The following is a 12,950-nucleotide window of genomic DNA, read 5'->3' on the forward strand; positions in this document are numbered from 1 at the left end:
TCTTCCATAAGATTTTTTTCTTTTATCCATGCAATGTCAATTGATAAGTTACTGTAGTTAGCTATTTGGGTGCATATATCAGTATCTGGAGGAAATAGGAGAAGATGGGCTGGAAATGAACAAAAAAGCTGAGTCCAGAAAAGAGCTAAAACCATGAGTTATAAAGCCATCTCCACTGGCTCCAAAGCCACCCACTCAAGCTGAATTTCCCTCCAGTAGAGTCTCTCATTTTAAAAAAAAAGAAATCCAGTTTTGAAAATATCGTGAGTTTCTTTGTCCTAACTAAAGGTTTTCTCAAGCATATATCTTTTTAATAGATCTTTACTGGAGTATAATTGCTTCACTATATGGTGTTAGTTTCTGTTGCACAACAAAGTGAATGAGCCATATGCATACGCATGTCCCCACATCCCCTCCCTCTTGAGCCTCCCTCCCACCCTCCCTATCCCACCCCTCTAGGTCATTGCAAAGCACCGAGCTGATCTCCCTGTGCTATGCTGCTGCTTCCCACCAGCCAACTATTTTACAGTCAGTAGTGTATATATGTTGATGCTACTCTCACTTCGCCCCAGCTTTGCCCTCCCCCTGCACGTCCTCAAGTCCATTCTCTATATCTACCTCTTTATTACTGCCCTGCAACTAGGTTTATCAGTACCATTTTTTTTTAGATTCCATATATATGCATTAGCATACAGTATTTGTTTTTCTCTTTCTGACTTACTTCACTCTGTATGACAGACTTTTTTTTTCACCCTATCAGTCTTAACAATACCTCACATTAAGTAGAATAAGCACCTTCACTTTATTCAGAAGTAAGCTGATGATAGACAGCTGGAGTCCACAGTTCGTAGTTCACTTTTTCTGATTATATAGCTCTGAAGAAAAGATAAGTTCAATTTTCAGGAACCCTGAATAAGTGAGTGAATAAGCGATACCAACTATAAAGGTTCTGGGGTGGAGGTGGGGCTGGTAGTGAAAGAGGTTAATTATTAATAAAATGTCTATTATTCATTAGGTATCTACCATGTATAGGCACTGTGCTAGGTTCTTTATTTATGTCCTTCAATCCATACTGTACTTGGAGGCAGATATTATCTCCCTTCGTCATGGATGAGAGATCCGGGGCTCAGGAAGGGAAAGGAAGTCCCCTGCAGAAGGATGCACAGCTGGAGGGAGCTGAGACCGATTTCAGATCTTGCTTTGGTGACCTCCAAGCCTGTGTGTGGGTCCCACATCAGAGATCTCAGATGTGCCTTGGCTGGGGCTCAGGGAGGGGGCGACCCTGGCCCAATCGGAGAGTAAAAAGTTGTTTGCATATTAGAGCTCAGAGCTCTCACTATCACAGAGCTAGTAGGGGCTTCGGAGCTCTTTCTCCTAATCCCTTCATATTACAGATGAGGAAATAAGGTCCAGAGAGCAAATATGATGAGTATTTACACCCCACCCCCAGAGCTTTGTCTTCCTATGTGTGCCATGTTGGGTGCCCGGAAGCATGTCTGCCTATCCACACCGGAACAGAAATACTCAGCCAGCATCTTTGGCTGATGTCCCTGCTTTGCGTTTCAGGCAAGTGGAGCCTTTTCTTTGGAATTCCCTTGCTCTCTGCGAAGACAAAGCCTGGGTTTATTTCCCTTTAGGACACAGTGGGAAGCAGTCAGTTTTGTACAAGCAGCACAGACTTTGCGGCCTTGCCTTTTTCCTTCCTTCTTCTCAACCTGGCTGCGTAAAACTAAGTGCTAAATCATAATACCAGTGGGTTAGGATTAATTGTGATGTTTATTTTGGTACATTTGCCTGAGGACCCGATGTGTGTTTTTACAAATCTAACAAACAATTTTACCTAGAATACCAGACACTCTTCAGCTCCCATTAGCCACGGTTGGATTTGAACCACTGACCTCGAGGTGAGAGGCCACTCATCACATTACAGATGCCCCAGGCCATGGAGTTCACTCGCTTGCTGTTTCTTTAATGTAACTGCCAACAGCAAGATCAGCAGTGGGAATTCTCCCCAGTCCATAGATCCTAAGGTCTCAGAAATTCAGCCTTTGAGAGCTCTTCTTTTTGCCTTGGAGTTTGGACCTATTAACTAGCAACATTGCTAGAGAAACTGCAGAGGGATAAAGGATGGCATACATCCCACACTGTTCTCCTGGAGGAGTAGTAGGCTATCAGGTTATAACCATCTGATTTCCTGTCAGGCTGGTGGATGGTTCAAGTCACCAATGCCCAGGTTAAAGGAAATATTCGAGAACATTAATGATTTGCTGGTACCAAGAGATGCGACGAACAGTTTAAATATACTGGCCCTCGATGGGCGGAAATGTATTTCTATTAAGGGACCAGCATTGTGCTACGCGTGTTGGAACTTTTGCTTGTGCACAGGAATTTTGCTCCGGGTCTATGTCTGTCACTGAAATTGACAACTGCCTATGGCTCTGCACAATTGAAACGTAGATCTTAAATTTCACATCATTATCCAAATAAAATATATCTGCCAAGGGGGACTGGTATTACACGGTTAGAGAACTGCGATACCGGTTGTCTGATTAACAGATTGAGAGGAATAGAAGAATTTCTCACCTACTTTCCAGAGTGATGCTGGCTGGAGAGCTCCTGTTAAACGGACTAATTGATCAGGCTCCCTGTGCTAGGTACAGAGATGCCCAGCATCATGACTGGATGGAGGAGGTAGGGTTTCCTGGCATAGGAAATAGCTGTAACGAAGGGAAGAGGGATGGGGATCAAACCAGACATTTATGAATCCTGTCTTCTGAAAGGGAAAGATGGGAAACCATTAGCCCCTGAGTACGTGGCCTCTTGCTCTTGGGCCTCAGATGTACTGAGCCGTACTCAGAAGGAAGATCCACACGTGAACTTCCTCTTCTCAAAGCCTCTTCGTAAGATCCAACACCCTGCTAATCCTGACTTTGCAGTATTCATGAAAAACATCATGGAATACTAAAAATGCATGTCTAATGTAATAAAACAAAAAAAAAATCATTGGAGGGTGTGGTTTACTCTAAAAGATACGTTAGCCATCATTAACGTGTGTTGTCTCTACTGTTTGCTCTGCGTTAATTAGGTCACTTGTTTTCTGACTTAGTGCCCAATTCTAAACTCTGATGGGCAGGTTAGTATCCAAAAGTCACATGAGCGTAACTCATAGGTTTAGATCACAGTGAGTTTGAGAATCTCAGATGTGTTTAGTTTTTCTTTCTTTTTTTTTTTTTTTGCGATACGCGGGCCTCTCACTGTTGTGGCCTCTCCCTCTCACTGTTGCGGAGCACAGGCTCCGGACACGCAGGCTCAGCGGCCATGGCTCACGGGCCCAGCCGCTCCGCGGCATGTGGTATCTTCCCGGACCGGGGCACGAACCCGTGTCCCCTACATCGGCAGGCGGACCTCCAACCACTGCGCCACCAGGGAAGCCCCTGTTTAGTTTTTCAGCTGGAAATAACCTTAGTGATCAATATTGGTGCAGTTTCTTATTGTTCCAGATGAGAAAACTGGAGTCCAGGTGTTGAAATGACTTACCACCTAATGAGCTAATGACATTTATGATGAGCTGGCAATGACTGTTTTAATAGTTATCACCATGGCATCCAAGATTCATTCTGCCTTAGTGTAGCCTTGCAGAGAGTTTTCAGATGTATCATCTCATGAGAATTTTCGTCAGTTTATACTCCCTTCTTATACTTACTGGTGTATTTATGACATGTCATTCAAAATAAGCAATATTGTTCTTACAAGGGTGGTTAATGTCTCACTTTCCACTTTCTTTTTACTGGCGTACCACGGTTTAGATCTTGGTCTTGTGCTCGGTAATGTGTTCCAATGGTTTAAAAATGTTAGACTGCAAATCCCAATCTGGCTTTTTTGGTAAATTACTGTGAGACGAGAAGCAACTCATTCCATCTTCCTTTGCTACTGCTTCTCGATAAGAAGTGGAATTTTTTAGGTACTACTCTGAGTTGTGCTGAGTAGAAATGAGCAGACACTCCTTCCACCATGACTTTCAAGAAAAAGGCAAACCGGAATAAAGAATATTGCAGCTCACACTAGCCCTTCTGAGTCTCAATTTCCTAACAGGAAAAAAAAATGAAAAGAACAATACCACTGTCTCAGGTTAATTTTCAGGATTAGATGAGAAATATATAAAGCAAAAGCACTTGACATTTTGACTGACACCTAAGATACTTTAGTATCATTCCTGCCTTAGCAATCACTTCTACTTTTTCTGGATTTCAATGTACAGTTGACCCTTGAATAACTCTGGGGTGAGGGTGCTGAACTCCCATGAAGTTGAAAATCCACGTATAACTCTACAGTCAGCCTTCCTCAGTATCCATGGTTTTGCATCCATGGATTGAACCAACCATGGATCGTGTAGTACTGTAATGGTATTGAGTGAAAACAATCCACAGCTAAGTGGTCCCATGCAGTTCAGTGCAGTTCAAACCCATGTTATTCAAGGGTCAACTGAAATGCATTATCAATACCTTTACAGAAGACACTTTTCATAGTCTATCTTGTATTGCAGTTAGGGGTTAATCCCTTAATATCCTAAACAGATTGTAAATTCTTGGGGAGTCTAGAATTCCATCCTGTATACATTTGTTTCCTTACAGAATCAACCATGATGCTTTATTCATATACATGTTCAGGACAATCTCTCTCTACTTACCAATGAACAGAAAGATAGATTCAAGCTAATTGAATAACAGTCCTTCTAGGTAACGACATTACAGATGAAAAATTAACTGAATGGTTCTACTTTGGATTACATTAACTGCAACATTGTGTATTAGTATCAAAAATGGATGAGGCATTTTTCTCCACACCATACCTCATAGGCCATGGGGTAGATAAGGGTTTAGCAAATTATGGCCCATGGGCAGGCTGCCATCTGTTTTTTTTTTTTTTAATTGGAGTAAAATTGCTTTACAATGTTGTGTTAGTTTCTGTTGTATGATGAAGTGAATCAGCTGTAGGTATAGCTATATCCCCTCCCTCTTGGACCTCCTTCACCCCCTTCCTCCCCCCACCCCCATCTAGGTCATCACAGAGCACTGAGCTGTGCTCTGTCTGCTATACAGCAGGTTCCCACTAGGCTATCTATTTTACTATCTGTTTTACACATGGTAGTGTACTTATGTCAAACCTAATCTCCCAATTCGTCCCATCCTCCCCTTCCCCCCCGTGTCTGTTCTCTACGTCTGTGTCTCTATTCCTGCCCTACAAATAGGTTCATCTGTACCATTTTCCTAGCTTCCACTTATATGTGTTAATATACGATATTCGTTTTTCTCTTTCTGGCTTACTTCACTCTGTATGACAGACTCTAGGGCCATCCACATCTCTACAAATGACCCAATTTCATTCCTTTTTATGGCTGAGTAATATTCCATTGTATATATGTACCACATCTTCTTTATCCATTCATCTATCATTGGACACTTAGGTTGTTTCCATGTCCTGGCTATTGTAAATACTGCTGCAATGAACATTGGGGTACATTTGTCCTTTTGAATTATGGTTTTCTCAGGGTATATGGGATATACCAGTCGGGGGATTGTGGGGTCATATGGTAGTTCTATTTTTAGTTTTTTAAGGAAACTCCATACTGTTCTCCATAGTGGCTGTATCAATTTACATTCCCACCAACAGTGCAAAAGGGTTCCCTTTTCTCCACACCCTCTCCAGCATTAATTGTTTGTAGATTTTTTGAAGTTTTATTAGAACACAACCACAGCCATTTATTTACACATTATCTGTGGCTTCCTTTGCACTACAGGGCAGAGGTGAGTAGTTCACACAGACATCGTATGGCCTACAAAGCCTGAAATATTTACGACCTGGTCCTTTACTGAACAGCTCTGCTACCCCTGGGATGGACTAGATTAGACTACATAGACCATGCTGTACTATCGGAGAGTTTCTTGCTGCCAAGAGGAAAAGAACTTATCAAAACAAAAGTGAAGTCATCCTTTAGCTTTTTATTTTCTTGTGGCTCATTCAAATGAGGTAAGGTTAACGTTTATCAATTTGTTCTTTTAAGGTGACTGTAGAGTAAAATTATATATACATACATATATTGAAATTTATTGTTTGTTAGACATTCCAGTTTTCTTTATGGCCAGCAAAGCCGTAAGGTAGAAGGAACAGACATATCAAATCACCTTATGTAGGTGTTTATATGTATGGCCCTTTCCACCAACTATTCCGCAGTTATATTATACCAACTTGTCCATATGTACGTGCTGAAATCAGATAGAACTGAAAGTCTGAATTGCTTTCACCTGCCAGGATTCCATAAGACAGTCTTGTATTCCAGGAGCCACACCCCAGTTCCTGATATGCGCAAGGCTCCATGGAAGGAGTTTGTTCAATAGAGCCAATAAAACAGATTTTGTACACAAGTATAGCTTTTGTTTCCTCTGAAAACTCACTGAGTGTCATTTTTATTGTTGCTCTCACCTTGGGGATTGTGTATTTCCCTGGAGAGAATTGGAAGGGTGGAGGCTACAAAGAGATAAGAGAAAACAGAGAAGGTGAGACAAGAGAGAGAAATCTAATCCCTGGGGTATTTTATTTACTTTGCTTTTTAAAAAAAATGTTCCCCTGGTCTCTACTGAGATTCATCAGTACTTTTTGAAATCATAAAGTGTGTTACCCTGTTCGGGACCCAAAGAATTTTATAGTACACACATCTTCCCTGTGGGTCTTAGATTTAGTCTGATCCGTATTCATCATTCCTCTGAAGAACAAACAAAAACACAGTCCCACTGGAAAGACAGAGAATCTCAAGCATGAACTGGACTCCTTTTGTTCTTTTCCTCTTTCCTTCCCTTGAATCCATAACCCAGCTTTGTCAAAGTTAAATAACTAGTAAGCCACACGAAACAATAAAGCATCAGCCATTTGAAACTTCCATAGGGAAAGGAAAGAAGTAGGATTGAGAACAATATCAAAGTATTTTCCGGAGAACCTTAAAGATATTTTTGTTAAAGACATGCCAACAGGATGGAAGAGAAAAAACGGGCAAGGATGAACAAGAAAAACAAGCATACAGATCAAGGATTTGAAGTAGTTATAGATTTACCAACTGAATGTCAGATTTGACAATACAATCATGTACCTTTCCTTTGAAGGTTATTAAAAGTCAGAGAAAGAAAGAGAGAGAGAGAGACCTGACAAGGTACAAAGAGAGAAGAATTTGGCAACATACTTATTCGCCCTGCCAACAAATTAATTGAAACATGGAGGGAAGAGGATTCCAGAAAGACTAATTCCTTTTCCCTGATTGCGTCTGAACAGGAGTCATTTTCCTAGTTTGCTCACCTTGAATTGGAGACTGTAATACAGCTTGCATCATCCCCTATGCCTCCTCCATCCCTTACCACCCACCAGCAGTTGTGTGAGAGACTGAACTCAACAGGCCTGTAATGACTCAAGAACTCATTTTGGTCCATCACCTTTTTTTTCAGAATCCTTAGTTTACCATTTGATTTCCTAAGACATCCTGGGGAAATTGCCTATCCTTCCTTAATTGACTAATTTATGATTTTAATGAGCTGGATTTGCTCAAGGATTTAGTTTTAATTTTGACAATCTTCCATTACCGATGCTATATATATCCTTCCTCTCTTTTCTGATGTGGAACCAGAAGCCCCGTGAGAAATATATCTAGTGCTTTCAAGGCAAGAGAAAGATGTCGTAGCTGGGACCCTCATATTCCTCACAGCATAGACTAAACATTCCAACGTGGTCCAGAAACACAATCAGAATGCTAGGGTTGAAAGGAAACTAACACATTCTAGGAAGGGTTCACACATTCTGCCAAGATTAACTACCATGAGTATAACTCAGAATGACAGAAAGTGCAGTGGACGGGGACTCAGATAATCTGGGATCAAATCCTAACTCTGCCACTTAAAGTTATGGGATGGCTGGCATCACTTGAAATTTCTGAGCTTGAATTTCCTAATCTATAGATGGAGATAACAATACCTTTCCTATATATTGCATGGATGGTATGAAGAAATGAGTATAGAGGCAGTCTGTAAACTCCAGCTGAGATGCTATGTGAAAGCAAGGACTTCCATCGTATACAGCACCAGAGCACCGGCATGGCGTATTGAACAAGGGAGTGGGCAAAGGGAGTCAGGGTTATAGGTGGTGTCATGACTTTCATACAGGATTCCATCCATAAACACAGGCTGCTCTCCTATTCAGACAGAAACCGTCTTTTGTGCAACTTACTTGGAAGTGAGTGTAAGAGGGGAAGAGGGTCAGGAGAATTATAAAATTAAGTTCCGTAATGTCTTACCTGATGATTCCAACCTTGATGCACCAAAAAATTCTGTTTTATTTTGCACCCCTTGGAAAAATAACTAGATCCTTCTCAATCTTATCTTCGAAAAATTTATCTTCGCTCCTACCTGATTTATTTTAAATATATTTAAGTATAGGGTTTACATTCGGCAAGTGTCCACAGTATATAAAATTGCAGTATCTCCCACACAGGAGAAAGACTAAGAATATAGTCAGTAACACAGTCATGTAAAACTAAGGTGAATTCAGAGATTATGACACAATTTTCACAAAACTTCTCTTTAGAAAATTTTTCTAGAAATGCCAATTGGCTTTACACATAACCAATCAAAACGTAAAAAATATGAAAGCTGGTGATAAAATTGAAAGAAGAACATTGAAGAACTGGCATGAACAGGGACATAAAATACATATGCACATTGCACAACTAACTAAAAGCATCTTTTGTTATCAGAACAGTTGGGCCTCTGAGTCCTTTGTTTATCCCAAAATAAATGCTAGATAAGAGAAGCACTCTCTGTCTTATTCATAGCCTAATCTGTTCTACAAGCATTTAAATGAACTACTACCTTCTAGGACTCTGACTGGTCTGGCTTGATAATAAAGCTAACATCCAAAGTTGAACTTTAAGGCAACTGTGAGGTTGACCCCACCATAGCAACAGGAAGCCTGCTTCCCAGGAAAAAGTCTGAAGGATAGGCAGTTAGAATTTTGGGTACATGATCAAACCACCAAGGCACTTGAAATCAGCTAGGTACATTTATGGTTCCCTTTGTTCTGGAAGATTTGGAAATGTTTGATCAATACAGAACACTAAAACAAAGAAAACCCCAAGCACTCTGGGACAACTAAACTCACAAAGACTCTTCAACGGCAGCATCTTCTAAAGGGAGACACCACTGGCACGTCCACGTAATCTTGGCCTTTATTACGTCTTGAGTCTGTCACCACCAATCTAATTTCATTCTACTGCTTGTCTTAAGACACAATTTACAAACCCGTGAATCTAGTGGGGAGAATGCCCAGCTCACAGATGTGAGAAGGGAGTATCTCTTTAGTGAGTTTCAAATCAGGTGCTCCTAAAATTACAATTGCGTAGGCTCTCCCTCATCTCCAGTCAAGTTGCAAAGTGACAGTAATCTGATTGCAGTGCCTTGTCTCAGCCGAGTTTGATTTTGAATTTGGACCCTGATAAGCCACAGGTAACAGCAAGCTCCTTAAATTAAAAAATGAGTCCATACATTTTTTAAGCACATGCAAATTCACAAAGGTGCTCAGAAGGCTCTATGTAATGGTTAGCTGAGAACTCTGTTTGCCTTTGCATCTCTTAATTGTATGAAGCTGGCTTCAAGTACAGTGGCATCAGTACAATGACCAATGAGGTCTAATCTCCAGCAACATCAACACATGCAATAAGGCATAGGAGTTCCATCAAGCAGCAGGCAGAGTCATTTTCCTGGGAATGGACACGCTAAAAAAAATGAATACCACGTGGTATGAGTTTAATTTACGATGTATCAGGAAGCAACAGGGTAATAACGGGCTTCTGACCATAGTCTGAGCTCCCATTCATCGCCTTTCATGGGGACTTTTCTCTCATTAAGTTGCATCACCCTGAGAAGTAGGGATTTTTATTCCCATTTTAAAGATGAGGAAACATAGGTTAGAGAGGTTAGAGAAGATGTTCAAGCTTATCCAGCTTGTGGATGGTTAAGTTAGGGATCAAAATACAGAGTAAAAGGATCAAATGTTCAGTGACCACTTTCATAGAAACCAGCTTTCCTGAGAAGAAGATTAAAATTTCCTCCCATCTTCCTTTACCTTCATTTCATTTCAGATTTTCGCTTTTCGCTCTCATTCACTTGAGTGTTCTGAATGCCAACTCTCTGTCTTTCCCTGTGCTGTGCTGGAGACTGAGAAGCCCAAGAAGAAAAAGAATACAGTCTTTGCTCCCCAAGGATTTCTTTTGGGGGGAATTCAAACATAGGAACTACTGGTAATATACAGAAGTCTGCTTATCCTCTGAAATCACAAACCAAATTCTTCCATATACCAAGAAAATAAGGTAAATTGCCTAATGATTGGGGGCATATGAAGGACATTTCTCTTTACTCTGTCCAGAGTTCAGTGGATGGCTTGACCATCAAGTACCTCGAGCTTGAAAGAGCACAGACATAGCCACATGGAGGTGAACCAGAGAGGGGATTTCTTCATATTTCCTGGCATAGGTGACCTCAAAAATTAACGTGACAGGCAGACCCTGGAGCCCAGCTCCCACTAGTAGTAAGTTAATGGCCCATAAAACTCTTCCATATGATAATTCCATAGAGATATCATCAGAGAGGACTGTCTTAGACGAATAAAGACACATGCTCTTAGTTTTATCAAAAAAATTCTATACTCATCAAAGGTAGAAGTAAAAGAGGAAACAAGTTATGTTCTGAGTCTTTGACATTGGACATCTCCAGCATTCTCTAGGAACAATTTGGTTGTGGTTTCCGGCGTGTGTACTATCAAACCCTGAATTAACTTTCATTCCCTATACGGTTCAGGCAGGGGGCGGGGGAAAAAACTTTTGAAGAGGAGGATAGATGTTAGCATTACCAAGGCACCTCGGGTAACTTTAAGCTCTGTAAGGGTAGAACTATGCTGTTTTTGTTTTATCACTTCATCCTCAAAATAGAGCACAGTCCCAGACTCATGCAAGCTACATAATATACACTGGTTACATGAAGAAGCAGTTTAATCTAATGTGACGATATCATTCCAATTTGTCATAGTAAAAGCAACCCATTAATACACTGTTGTACTTTTAACGTCAGAAATCCTTTCAGGCAGATGAGAAACTGATCATGTTTATAGTTGAAAAAATAAAAGGTCATTAATAAATCAGTTGATGCTGGAATCAGTTCCCTATGAAACTCTTCCATTTCTATACATAATGTAAATATTTATCATAATCCAACGTGAAATAAACCCCTTAACATTTTTTTTCATTTCTTTGAAGAACTGAACCCAGACTTGACTTTGTGGATTAATTAAAAGTGAGTTTTCGGGTCGGTGTATGTCAAAACCATGGCACCAGAAAATAGCTCTAACCTTGTCCCTCAGAGATTAATGCCACTAGGCTTATTGTTTATTTTGATTAGAATGGGTTTGTTATTAGAAACAATATTTTCTCTCATACCGATTGCATGCAACCACTGCCTCTGAGAGACAAAGTAAGTTGCTGTCAGGAAGACCCACGAGTTCCTATTTTCCTGCCTTTTCACCTCGTGATCATGGTAAACATTTTATTCAATTGTCCACTTCCACTATCGTATGTCTACTTTTACCATTTTCTAGCTGTTACTGCTGACAATTCCTTTCTCCGGTTTGGGCTGCTGTGGTCCCTTGAAGCCTTTCTTCTGGCTTCAGAGTAAACTGGCTTTGTTCCTTCAGACGCAACTTTATGTCAACCAGAACAATCAACAGAAGACTTCCGAAAGCTCGCTGTTACTCACCGAAACCTAACAGCTTACTCACGCTACCTGCCAGCGTTCTTAAAAACACACCACACACCCGTGGCCATAAACGCACAGAAGCATTTTCACTGATAGATGAAATCCTAAAACGTGGAAGCATCTTGAAAGCAAATGGCAATGAAACACTTTCCGAACACTGGGAAGCTGGGTGGAGAAAGCAAGCAAGCCAGGGATTGGAATCCATTATGTGGCTGAGGCTTCAGTCTGGTCGATTTAAACAGATTGAAACCGAGGCCGTCGCACAGAACCGCCTCAGGTGAGGGTGTGCAGTGTTCCTGTGGGGTTATCACACCAGCCAGGCCTTGAAGGCAGAGCAAAGCCCTTCCACTGGGAAGTTCCTCCTAAGTGCTCGCACAGCATCCGCGGGATTATCCCTCCTCCCCGCTCACACATCATCTGGCTTGAAACTTGCAGGCCCTCTGGCAAAGAAGAGAGAAACGTTCTATTCGAGCCCTCCTCCTTCCCCATCCTGTTTCCTAGCAGCCGCTGGCTGAGTCCTGCCCTTCTCCGCCAAGCACCAGGCTGGATTAGCTGCAAGCCAATAGCTGGGGGTCAGGATTAAGAGGCCAGCATGCACTTTAATACAAGCTGCCTATAATTAATGGCATTATTAATAGCTTGACTGAAAAATTCATTAAAAAATCCATTAAAAATAAATACCCTTTTACAAAAGGCATTGCCTTGGGTAAGAAAAACAGAAAAAAAGATAAAGGAAAATTGATTGGTGGCTTTCAGTTCACAGAAAGACAGACCATAGTTCAAACTGATTAAAATTGAACATTTTTAGATTGAGCACCCTTGCCAAAATATTCTCTGTAGTTACCCAATATGAAAATATGATGATGGGCCACATATTTATATTTGTATGTATCAAGGGTTGGTATATAAGACACACAGGTAGCTGCTTGAAATAACTTTCTCCAAGTGAGCATTCTTGACCTTCAGTAGTAGAAAGTCCCTGAAATGCTGGGTGACTGTATCTGATTAACTCAGAGTCCCCAATGCAATGGGTTTGTTCAGAGGCAGTATATCCCCCACAGTCTCATGACATGTTTAGCAACCTGTTTTTCTTTTCCTTTCTTCTCTCTC

The 12,950-nt window shown here is 41.0% G+C and overlaps 1 protein-coding gene across 6 annotated transcripts in view; it reads right to left on the reverse strand.

The window, feature by feature from the left end:
• Positions 1-12,950, reverse strand: part of PKHD1 (PKHD1 ciliary IPT domain containing fibrocystin/polyductin) — a 600,926-nt gene that overhangs the window by 34,051 nt on the left and 553,925 nt on the right. The gene's annotated exons all lie outside the window — the stretch shown is intronic.

This window comes from Neophocaena asiaeorientalis, unplaced genomic scaffold, assembly GCF_003031525.2.
Source record: "Neophocaena asiaeorientalis asiaeorientalis breed wild unplaced genomic scaffold, Neophocaena_asiaeorientalis_V1.1 scaffold46, whole genome shotgun sequence".
Lineage (NCBI taxonomy): Eukaryota > Metazoa > Chordata > Mammalia > Artiodactyla > Phocoenidae > Neophocaena > Neophocaena asiaeorientalis.